Consider the following 13,381-nt stretch of genomic DNA (forward strand, 5'->3'; position numbering starts at 1 on the left):
CTTATGTCTGAATGCATCGTACTAAGTGAAATAATTAAATTCACTACTCAACTACTTTCATGTTGGTAATCGCTTTAGTACACACCAAAGTAAGTGGAATTAGGGTGTTGCCAGCCTACCATTAGCCCTAGGAGCCTCCAACCATAAATGTGCTTATGTGACATTCTTTTGGCAAAGCCCATAAACCCAAAATGTATTAGTTTGCTTATTTCCGTTTGTTGCAGGACTTTGTTCCCGTCACCTCAGCCTGTCACCATTTTGCCTAATTACTAATTACACTGCATGCCTCTTTGCCTTATGCAATGGGTAACGTTTCAAAAAAGTTCTTCTGACAGAGGAAGTTTTGTCCATGTTATGCTTACAGGGTGTTTTTTAAAACATGTTTTGCATTTGGAAACTTTCATTTCAACCTGTTTTTCATTGGAAGCTGAGGTGGAGCAGGTAACCTTTTGTTTTACATGAACTCAAACAGCATTTTTCTGAATTTCTGTCATGCAGCTCACACGCTCCCCAGTTAGAATAATTATTTACCCCTGTCAGAGCATTTGTTGAATAATTTTCACACAAATGTCACTCCACAGAACAAGAGCTCCAGACTCTTGCAAAGAAAACCTTGATGTTTACTTTTAATCTCAAATGTAATAATCTTAACATACAGGGAAATAAAAGACTAAGCCACGGGGTATTTTTGGAGAGGTGGTAGGTCTGGTATGAGGTTTTTTACCTCTTAATTCTAATAAAAATTTCAATGAAGCTGGAAGATAGAGTAAGGTTATGGATAGAAACACTAGTAAACGAATTTGAGATTAAAAATGAAAAAAACTTTTAGAAATGATACAGCAACTGACCCCTAAACGTGAAGCATTTTCCTGGATCATGGCTGTCAACTGAGCCTGGAAACTGATGTTTGTGGCTGGAAATTGTGGTGTATTAACAGATGACTGCAAAGCTGATTGCACCCTCAACCACAGACTTGCAGAAAAAACATCTTGGTGCAAATGTTGTGTACTTTCTCAAGACGTACAGTCTGTTCTGTACCTTCTAGTAAACAGCCTCAGTGTTGCAAATACAGTCCAGTTTGCTGTCTAGGTAAATTCACATATAGCTGTATTCTTCCACCACCTCCACATCTTCAGCTGATTGTTTTAACGCCAAGTCACAAAGTGATCAACTAGTTCCCTGTACTCAGCCTCTTGTCCAACACTGCAGATTCATTTGAGTATTTCTGGAGATCACTGATCTTGTACTAGAAGTCTGAGATGTACAGAGAAAAGAGAAACTGTGAGAGTACAGTCACCATAGTATTTCTGTGTTACTGACCACCTTATCAGACATAGAACCCTTCAGTCTCACAATCTGTGGTCGGTTTGTCAAGCAGTCCATAATCCAGGCAGTTGTGGAGGCTTTAATCCATGTTTTCTGGAGCTTCATCATCCCAAAAATCCTCCCATTTCTGCTTATGCTCTCGATGGATGATTAATAGCTCGTGTTATTCATTCAACAGTCCCTTTCAAACTCAGTTTCTCAGGAAATCATTCAGAATTCATCAACCTAAATCTTATCTCCTCCCATGAATCTATGTTAGTTCTCAGTCATCAGTGGCTAGCTTCTCATAACCCCTCCATAAACTGAAACACAGGATCTGTTTACAGCTGGAGCACCTTGTTTAAAATCAGCCTTGCTACCATCTGATGCCCAAAGCAATGACACAGTGAAACCTGATCTCTCTTCAGTACCTCACGAATAGCTTGATTTAGCAGTCTTTAGCAAGTCAGAAGCTCTCTCCCTTCAACCTTAAGCTTAGTTTATGCTTCTCCATCATGTCGATGGCGTAGGATGTGACGCTGTCATTGAGTTCTGCGTCGAGGGAATGCGTTGCTCTCTAGTTCACCGCCATGCCACTAGGGGGGTGTGGCAGTGTGATTTTAGGGGTTACAGCCGAATCCTTGCTTTCTCTTCTGGTCAGAGTTAACAACAGTAAACAATGGCAACCGAGGTGGAGCAGCTGTATTTGCAGCTGGAGCTCATCGACACTGAAGAACAAATGCTTATATTGCAAATGTTGAATGGTAAATGGACTTGTACTTGTACTTGTATAGCGCTTTTCTAGTCTAACTGACCACTCAAAGCGCTCCACTACATGCCGCATTCACCCCACTCACACACATTCATACAGCACGTCTTAACTACTTAACTACGTGCCTTTTCTAATCATTCATACACATTCATACCCCAGTGATACAACGTGGGGTTGCCTCCAGCGCCCAAGGACGCTTCGACATGTAGCGGGGAAGCCAGAGTCGAAACACCGACCTTCTGATTGGTGGGCGACTGCTCTTCCTCCTGAGCTACAGCCGCCCCGCAGGCGACAGAGAAGACGTTTGCAGAGGTGGTCTGTACGACCACTAAACCGGTCGATGCTGAACGGGTGAATTTACAGCACTGCTTCACCCACTGAGGGACCTGGATCAACAAATGCACTTTAGATACTTTAGAACGGGCCGATTTGACGAGCTTCTCTGCCATGTACAGCCGTTTAGACCGGAAAAAGCAACTGCTGAAATTACGTTCTGAGCGGACCAATCACAGCATCCACGCGACCTGCACGTCAGGCTACGGCGTCGAAATGACGGAGAAGCCTAAACTACGCTTTATGACTGCTCCATAGATCTTCTCTCCGGAGCCTCATTGCCGAGCAGACACTTATGCAATCTATCTCAACCTGAAAAAGTAGCCATGGAGAAGCTAATTCTGGCATAATCAGTCCATCTTCCTCTCCTTTGGGAGCTGGATTTTTCTTTAAAAGCAAAAAAGCATTGATTTCTGGGGTTTGACCAAGGTCACTGTTCGTAACCAGTACCCTCTACCTCTGATCGACTCATCCTTCGATGCCCTTCAAGGCTCAGATCTGGGCTCTGGCTGGGCTGTTGTCCTGAAGCCACTGCTTTGTCATCTTGACTGTGTGCTTTGGGTTGTTGTCCTGTTGGAAGATGAACCTTCGCCCCAGTACAAGGTCCAGAGTGCTCTGACGTGCTCTGTTATCATCAGTGATGTCTCTGAACATTGCTGCTTTCATCTTTCCCTCGACCCTGACTGGGCTCCTGGTTCCTGCTGCTGAAAAACATCCCCACAGCCTGATGCTGCCACCGCCATGCTTCACTGTAGGGATGGTGTTACTCAGGTGATGAGCAGTGACTCGTTTCCTCCAGACATAACACTTGGTATTAAGGCCAAAGAGTTGAATCTTTGTTTCATCAGACCAGAGAATTTTATTTCTCATGGTCTGACAGTCTTTTAGATGCCTTTTGGCAAACTCCAGGCAGGCTATCACGTGTGTTTTACTGAGGAGTGGCTTCTGTCTGGTCACTCTACCATACAGGCCTGATTGTTGGAGTGCTGCGGAAATGGTTGTCCTGAAAGGTTCTCCTCTTCACAGAGCAATGTGGACTCAGCTGCACTTCTCAGGACAGCTGAGAGGAACCAACAGCTCGTGGATCGCCGAAGGACCCGCTACCAATCACAAGCCACTGCTACACAACAAGTCAGACGGTCCGGTTATCCTCTAAACATATTCTTCTAAGAACCGAACCCAGGAAGTTGTCTCCACGATATTTTGATCTATTTGAGATTATTCAAATCATTAATACATCAGTAGTGAAAGTCAGATTACCTACTTCTATGATGGTTTATCCCACTTTCAGAGGATTTCAGCTCAAACCAGTTTCTGTTGGCAGCTTAGCTCTGACAGGTTCTCCTGACACAGCTGCTCTCCAGCAAGCTCCTCAGTTCTGCAGTATATCAACCCTGGTCTTACCACCGCTCAGTGCCAGATCGTTGTTTAACCCACAGTGGTATCTGCCTCATGGTCTTCTGATGCTTACCCTTTTTGTCTCCTTGTCTCTAAGGAATGCTGTCTTGGAAAACTGCCTGCTGCAAATCCATTTACTGATTAAGTCTTCGCCATTCTCCATCCGTTGAGCCACGCCTACACCTACTCGTTCGGAGATCCCTACTGTAAATACTTATCTTGTGTCGTCTTTCATCTCCGTCCTGTAACCATCACCTAGAGCCATTACCTGTCTGCCTGTTCGCCTCACAGCACAGTCATCCAAAGACTCTGAAACTGTCATTGATTAATCACCTTGCTTTAACCTTATTCTTAATAAACCTGTTTGGAATTACCTCCCATCCACAGTCTACTTCTTGGGTCCTGTAAGTCAACCTTGAGACAGCTGTACCATCATCTTTGAGAAAGAAATGTAACCAGAGGAAATTCTTAAACAATTGTGTCTGAATATCATTTAAACGTTCATACAGACTGAATAAATATGCGCCTTGAGAGAATTTTCACATCACAAAATGAAGACTTTAACCCTTTTGAAAATCTTTGGGATAAATGATAAATGTTTCAGGAAGAGTTTGACTCTCATGATCAGTACAGCATTTAGGTAAAAATTAAAAGTTATATTACATTATTATTATATTATTATATATTATTATATATATTATGTTATGTTATTGTCCAGATTTCTTAGTACTTTTTTTTCTTGTTGCTTTTTTTTTTTTGCTGTATTTTGTATTTTTTTCAACTATATTTTTCAGTATTTTTCTCACTGTGCTTTATTTTATACTTCCCAGTCCCAAAATGTTTTGATTATGGTGCAACCATGTTCAGCAACTGGTTTTGAAATCTTTTCATTGCCGTTAACCCAAATCTTGATAATCATGCTTGCATTGGACTACTTATGTTCCTTTATACTTTAAAAATAGATTTATTTTACTGAGCCTTTCACAGCAGATATCACAGCTTACATTCCGTGTGAGCAGGGACTTTCTGCAGAGCCAAAAAAGATTGTTTTAACATGACAGGCATATTTAGCTGATATCCTAATGCACTATGTGTCCCCTTGCAATTTGATTTTCATCTATTATTTAAAGTGATTCACTGTACAGTGAGTAAGAAGAAGCAGCACAAGTTCCCTCATTAGCAACACCAAGCAAGCAGCAGAAAAAGAAAAAAACCTTCTACAAAAGGACATAACTACACTTTCCAGTGGAACCAGATTAATCATGTATGCAAAAATGTGCTATAAAAGCAAATGAAATCTAAAACTGAGCCTGAAACACTTTTATAGCAAAGCAGTTTTTACAGAGGTAGATTTCAGCTCACATTCCTTCCAGCCCTAAAGCAGCCAGCCAGAGGACACAAAGGTTCTGCTCAGAGAATCAGTGGGCCACATATAATTACCCCCAAGCCAAACTCACAACTCATTTGATGTTAAGTGTTCACCATCAATGTAACCGTTTGTATTTATGTGTTGAAAATTACTATCAGTTATAAGATGAGCTACTGCTGAAAATGTCCTCATGCATTTAAACATCTTGCTTAGTATTTGAAATGGCTTTTTGCTTAACATCCAAACTTACTTCAACTGATGTTTGTGTGGTTATGTCCTTTAAGTTCTACGTACTATCATACTGTTCATAAAGCACCTGTGCCCTGCATACGAGAGGGACTCCAACATATTTCATCTATGCCTGCAGGTCAGAAGGTCACATCACTTTCACTTCAACACCTGCAGATCTGTGAGGTCACTGGGCAGTGGTTGGGTGCACAGCATCACATGACTGCCCTCCTGCTAACCGGGGGGTGGGGGGTGAAGCTCACCCTCCTATGACTGCTACTGGTGGTCATAGATGTGAGCTGACGAATGAGGAGTGACAGCATGTGACCTACAACCTTTTAATGCAGAGCTATTCTACCATAGGGGGGCTTAACATAAGATCCTGCTGCATACCAAAATACGGTCTGTCTGCTCTGGCAACTTTATTTTACTGCTTTTATTCATATGGAGCCCCACCATAATGAATAAAAGACACATTCAAAGGAAAATAAGGGACACGTGGGATTTATGGCTGCTTCCTGCTGTTTATGGTAAAGAACAAGTGTCCATTTAGTAACAAATAGGGCTTTTTAGGAAACCTGATAACAGACATATGTTTACAGAACTTCACTCTTCCTTTTGCCCAAACTGTTGTAGTCAGTGAGGGCAAAAGGTAATCAAGAATAATATTTCTAAGATGGTGGATATGGCATGCAATTAGGACGTTTATGTGCATCTCTTCTTTGAGCAAGTGTAGCAGTAATATGATGGCATAATCCTGTTCCTTGACATTATAGTTCCATAGAAATAAAATGATAAAATGGAGCAACATCAAATTTATGGTAGGAAAACGATAAACAAGCTTTATTTTGAATGAATGAACCAATCCGCCCACGTGAGGGTTAGACAGTAAGACTACATCTAAACAGTGAAGTAATTTGTTTAAATTTAGAAAAGATCCAAGGCTAAAGTACATAACTGAGTTTTTCAGTATTAAAGCAACAATGCTTAATCAGCTTTAAGCTGATCATTAATCATGCTTTTACATAACCTTTAAAGGAAATAGATGAAAAATCCAAGACATTCAGCTTAATATAATATGAAAGATTTGATATTTTGGTATACAAAAGTGAGATGAATTTAGATTAATAGTGTCAATATTAATCCCAAAATGGTATCTTATCTATAGATCTATCTATAGATCTATTGATCTATTTATAGATCTATATATGTGTGTATTTCTTTTGCTATCACCCAGCATTAAAAAAAGAACAATCCTTTTATACCTGAGCTCCTGGAGGCTGACAAACAAAGACTCACAGCTCTGGCTACCTGTCTGAGAAGGTAGAACCTCAAAAAGAGATTTTTGTCCAGACAAGCATGGCTCCGATGCCACTGATAGAGAACTCGTGCTTGAAAAAGGGGTAACAGACCACAAAAGGCATCTCGTGATCATACAATATATATTTATATTATCAGCATGTCTTGTGTTTTTCTAAAAATGCTAACATCATTTAATAATCATAACCATGATTACTTTATGACCTTAATACAAGTATTCTTTTATTTTTTTAGTTTCCCTGTTGTTCTCATTTGACTACATTTAAATATAATTGGTTGGAAACAGATTTGAACCCAAACCACTGTAACCACAACTCTTTGGCTGCCAAAACAGTAAGTTTCCTTATTGGCATCCTTTTACAAATTCCAAATTCCTTTCCTTCGACCGTTCTTAACTATTATGCTTCTGACAATGTCAAGGTCAGAAACATACGACCCAGAGTATTTTATTATATGTATATTGTGAGCCAAATACAGGCTGTCTATCTGTGTATTAATACACTCACTGTGCCATCTTTTGGGAAATCGAATATGTCCATCCAGCCAATCCCTTATTTTTCTGTACCCACGGGTGAGAGGAAAGTACGTCCAGGACAGACTGGCAGTCCTTCCAAAAGAATGGAAGCTGACACTCACCCCTACATTCAACTTAAAATGACCACTTACGTCTTTTTGGACAGTCACTGGATGTTGGGGTGCACGGAGAGAAGCCACATAAGCATGAGGAGAGCATGTGCGCTCCAAATCAAAAGGTTCCAGCCGAGATCCGAACCAGGAGGCTTGCTGAGGGTTAACCTCCATCAGCTCCACTCTAATATGGCTCTGATAGAAACTGTATGCACAAAATATTAGGAACATTAAGATAATATGTGTTAGTCGCACCACCTAAAAAAACCTCAACTACAATTACAGCAGTACTCTCTCTGACATGGTCCACAAGACTGGAGTTTAAGAAGAATTTGAAAGAATTCCTGCAGATTTTGCAAATGGTCCTAAAAAAGTGCACGGTGTGTGTATGCTTTATGCAGTGGTGACTGTAAAACTTAAGGTTAATAACGTAAAGCAGCATATTTTTATTTGAATTATGGCATTGATTAAAGTGCTCAGATAAAACAGAGCTGCCTTTAGCTCGCGAGCCATAACGGCACAAAAAACAAGCAATAAAAACACATCAGTCCTTTAACTCAGTCTTTTTCGCCACAGAATGTGCTCATCAAAGCAAGAAAATGCCTAAAATATTTTCACATTTTAGATTTTACTGTAAAATAATAAAACACTTACTTTACTCTCTGAAGACGAGAGTAAATTAATTGTAACTAATTAAATGACTGAGGAACAAAGTATCTTAAATTAATCTTTGACTCTCTTTTACATTCTCTTTATTAATTTGATTTACCAATTAAAAAACTTACACCACAAACATTCAACAATAAGCACTAAGGGATTTCTTTTTATTACATGCATGTTTTTATGTGCAACACCTGCTCATGCTGCAAATAATCATATTTATTACTGACTAAACATGGAATTACAAAAAGATCCCAATCCACTACATCTCACCCAAAACCAGCAAATCATTTTTTATCTGAATAGAGGAACTGAAGAAAAATACAGAGACAAATTATTCTACTCTTGTTGTTCTCCTTTGTATCTCAGTAATTATATTTCAGCCTTATAAAGGAAAACAAAAGTCTGAATATCTGAATATTTCCTCTGCTATTAAGAAGACTCAGAGACTGTATTTCTGAAATAATGACAACCATAATAAAAAAACTCCAAATGTCCTGTTTGCCTGTTCATAAACTAAGCTGGCTGAGTAGATAGCACGGCGTCCCATTAGCTGCTTATGGAAAGTCTATGTTTCATGGCAGAATTTAATGGAAAAGTCCATGTCCCTCCTCCCTCTTTCCTGTACTTAATTTGCTAAATTACACACAATCCTTTTGAAGAAGTCAAATCAATATGACATAGCACCAAAGTCAAGTTTATTGTGTTTCTCGTCTTTCCCTCCAAGTCCTTCATATATCAGATGCATGTTTACTGAGAGCAGGATAAATAAAATTCACTCTAAGTGGTTGTGCCAGGTCATGAACGCTGGCGTACTCGTTTGGCCCTGAATGGCCTTAATTCCTTCTGTCAGACCGTAATCAGGTCTGTTTCACATAACGGGCCATTAGTTTAAAGAGCAAATCTGCTTTCTGCACTGCTGACAATGGACGGAGCGTGTGTATGTGTGCAGTGCAGGGGAGAGGGTGGTGGGGGCGCTTCGTCTGCCAACCCCGAACTGGCAGGGCCACGATAAAGGAAGGGGAAGAGATGTGGAAACTGTAATGTTAGAGTTAAAAGAAAGAGGGAAGGCTGTTGTGAGATGACCACGCCGCACTCATCGGATCCATTCAAGGAAAACCAAACTGACAAGTCAGAGTGTGCCCCGAAGATGTTTCCATTTCGGGCCCATTCAAATCTCTAAATGTTGGCCTCCACATGAACCTGCAGCTCTGCACTGAGTGGAGGAAAAGAGAAACATACCTGATAGAAAAAGTGACAAATATCCTTCTCATCCTGGATCGCCAGGTCTGTCCTCTGTGCTGGAGGTGGGACAAACCGGAGAATATATCTGAACATAAGAACATGCAGGAGGTGAGTATTAACAACAGGATGACAGCTCCTTGCTGTCACCTCCCAGCCTGGCGGGTCCCTCGGAAGATGCCAGCATCTTGTTAGATCATCCCTCAGCTCCACAGACCAGCAGGCAGCTAATTGGAAACATGGCAGTGCAAAAGTCACCCAAATACCTAGCATTGCAGTTTGAAAGAGCCTGAGTTAAAGTTAATTCTCTCAAGTGAAAAGGGCAGTGAGACCGTATTTTCTGTCCATCTATGCCTCGCAGAGAGGAGGGAGCAGGGGGGTGAGGCAAAACACCACCCTTTAGCCTAATAGCTTAAGACACATCCAGCATTTGCTTTCATCTCTCAGGGGGTGCACTGACACTAACAATTTTCATTCTTCTTTACACCCTTTCACCCTTAACACCCCCTTTGCCAAACCACATATGGGCTTAATTTTTGGATTAATCCTAATTTGGAATAATAAATTCAGTAATATTACAACAAGATGCAAAAGCTTCACCAGCTTTACTTTCACCGGGCTAATGACTGAGAGGCCATGCAACCATGAGTCAAACTGTTTCAGATGGACAGTTATTACCTCATTAAGTAAAAATAAGAAACTTCTGGAGTTTTTTGCTGGGAACAGAAAAGACTGAGCTGTCTCATAACTTGGACATAACTTGCATAAAGCCTGATTAGTAGATTAAAAGTAATGACTTTGCTTCCCACTTCTGAAGCTCTGAACATGGTGAACAGTTGTCATGGAACCCGGCCTGCCTCCAGACAGGCTCCAGCCCCTCTTCATCCCTGTTGTATTTTAGAAAAAGATGATGGCTCACCTCCTTCAACACACACCTCTCAGCTGTAGCGTCTTCTCCACAGGAACCTCCTGCTGTTCATGCGATCACTTGCCAAAAAATATTCAGACTAATTTGTTATTAATTATATATGAAAAAATATTTCACCCTCAAAAACCCACGGTTAAAATAGCTGCTCTTCTAAAATGACTGTAGATCTTTAAGGCTTTTAAACTGATTGCATCATTTTAAAAACTGTTAAAGGAAGATATCTCCTTTAATCTTCCCCTTATAATGGGCTCCCAGACATTCTCTCTTATGTCAGCGTATCTATTGATAGATACAAAAAACCTCCTAAAATTCAAACGTGCTTAAAAAAAGAAAACAATAAAACAGTTGATGGTCCCTGGGTTTGTTCAGCATCACAACTAAAACGTTGAAATCACATCACAAAATGGCTTCCCTCTGAGACCTCTGATGTCATTCGTCTTTGAAAGATCTAAATGTTTGATGCTGTTCACCTGGCTTTGGGAATCCAAAGAAAAAATACTTCTTTTTAAATTCAATTTTAAGCCTACGACACAACAAAGACGGTGGCACGACCACTGAAATCATATTATTTTAAACAAGCGATCGACATCATAATTTGGTACAAAGCAACTAAACATCATACGATTTCAATTAGTTAACCTTAGTGAGAAAAAGCACTCACACCACTTTTCTTAAAAAGCTAATTAGCTGGACTAGAAACTGTAAGTTGTAGTAATAAAATAATTAATTATTACTTAGTAAAATCTGTTAAAAAGTAGAGTATACTAATATATATAATAATATAATATATATACTAATAATCAAGTAAAGTCAACTAAATGATGTCATTTAGAACAACTGGTCATGAATCAATCTTTACAATAAACACACAGGAAGTGAGACGTTTCACTATTTCTTGAAAAAATATTAGTTTATCTTGAATTTCATCACAGCAACAAATCTCAAAAAAGTTGGTTCAGGATAAGTAAGGGCTGCTTATGCAGAAGTAGGAGTATGTTGCAGCATGATGACCAGCAGAAGTTTAAAGATATAAAAAGCACCGTAGAGAGGCAGAGTCTTTCAAAAGTAAAGGTGGAGAAGAGGTTCAACAATCTCTATCCTCTATAAACTGTGGAGTGATTTCAGAATATTGTTCCTCAAAATACAAATACAAAAGCTTTGAATATTCCATCTTCCAAAGTACATAACATCATCAAAAGAGAGACATGTGGAGACATCTCTGTCTCTGCATTAATATCTGCATTAAAAACAGATTCTGGCATCACAGGCTCAAGGACTCGAGTTCACAAATGACGGGTAAAGTTCTATAATACAATTAATCAGATACATGTGATACAGAAAAGCAGCCGCCTTCTCTGCGTCAAAGCTGATTTAAAGGAAATCATAGATTTTTAAAAGAGGAGCTGGTCCAACCAGCTTGCTTTCAGCGTCTCTGATGGTCCTTCAGTCCTCCATCTGCAAAGACATCATCAATGCTGCAACATATGGAAAGGTTTTAGAGCTGATGTGATTTCACCAGACAGGAGCCATGAATAAATGGCTATTTACAGTTTTCAGGTGACAGAAAATGATCCTTGGTCCTTAAATTGATGCATACAAACCTTTTCAGGGTAAAATGGTGGCATTGCAGACCAGCTGCCTTCCATGGAAGTAAAGAAACATGTCTTTACAAACATATTATTTGGTTCCTTTTACAGGGGTCTCAAAAGAGTCAGAAATTAGGACAATGCTAACTGCCACAACTACAAAGAAGCATCACGCTCCCATCCAGACAGTGTATACTGCCTCTATTACAATGTGTTGGCTTCAGACTGTTCAGGCTGTTTGGTCAAACTCCCATGACCCCCTCAGCAGCTCCTTGGCAGTGAAGATCAGATCCACTGTTCCACGACCAGGGCAAAAATCCCACTGATCCTTTTAAATCCAAGGTCCGAGAGTCAGTTGGAAGCTCTTCTCCAGCACCCTGGAGTAAACTCTCCTCGGGAGGCTGAGCTCCAAAATCCTCCCATAGCTGGAACACACACACCAGTTCTCTTTTTAAAATGGGAAACTCTTCCCAGAAGGGTGTCAGCTAAGCCAGACCACAGCATCCAGAGCCTTCAGCATCTTGGGGCGAGTCTTTGCTGGAAACAGAAAAGGTCCTGCTTCGTGCTTTTTTGTCAAAAATCTACATATGAAACTGTTCTTTGACAAGTTGTAGTTACAATTTTATTTTCATGTCGATGATCATTTATTTTTTTCTATAAAAGGAAAAAACATGGTGATTTTATTCTGTAAGTAATTTATTCATATAGCGCTTATCACAAAGTGCTTTACAATAACTAATGAGATCAGATAAACAAGCCCATAAAAACAGAGCAGGAAATAATAAAAGTAAACTCTATCTATGAAGGATAACATCAACATCTGCCTGCAAACCATCAACATTGTTACAGATGTTAGCTACATGGGGGGCGATGTTTAATTTAAAGCTATGCTAGAGAAGTTTTTAAGTACACCAACCTTCATTACACACATTTCCGGGCCTGAAGGAGCCCTGGAGCGCCTGGGGCTGTTTGCATCATGTTTAAGTTTAAAAAGACACATTTGTCATTAGAAATAAAGCTGGGGGGGGAATTACCCTGTTGTCATTGCAGATAAACTTACACAAATTTACACCCACACACATATACATACATATACATAAATATATATATATATATATATATATATACATATATATATCAGTTAGTTTGTGACGGGAGGTGCACATTATGTCCGAGCCCAGTCCAAACCTTGATCCCTGAGACTTTTTCTCGTTGGTCTTGTATGACTCGTTGTTCTGGGAGGCTGCTGTTCTCAGAGCTATGAGGCATTGATGTTTCCAATACAATTCAGTCTTAGCCGTGGTTTGGATTCATTCTCTCTTATTTGTTACTCTGCCACTTGAACGCAGTAGAAGGTTACATCCTGTTTATTCTCCCAGCTTCTGCTTACCCAGTGAATTTTTTCTGCTGGAGTGCCAGAGTTTAGTCTTTGTTTAGAAGGCCCAGGGCCTCCGCTGTGGTCACTCTGTTGTGGATGGTTTTACGAAGACTGTCTTAGTGAAATTAATTGAAAAACCATGAAGGGTTTACAGCAATACAAGGCACTACTTCTGTTTGCTTCCAGAGTTGTGTGAGTGAGGATATCTGTATAAGGTGATATCATGTATAACCGG

Source organism: Leuresthes tenuis, unplaced genomic scaffold, assembly GCF_036924035.1.
Source record: "Leuresthes tenuis unplaced genomic scaffold, fLeuTen1.0.hap1 SCAF_12, whole genome shotgun sequence".
Taxonomy (NCBI): Eukaryota; Metazoa; Chordata; class Actinopteri; order Atheriniformes; family Atherinopsidae; genus Leuresthes; species Leuresthes tenuis.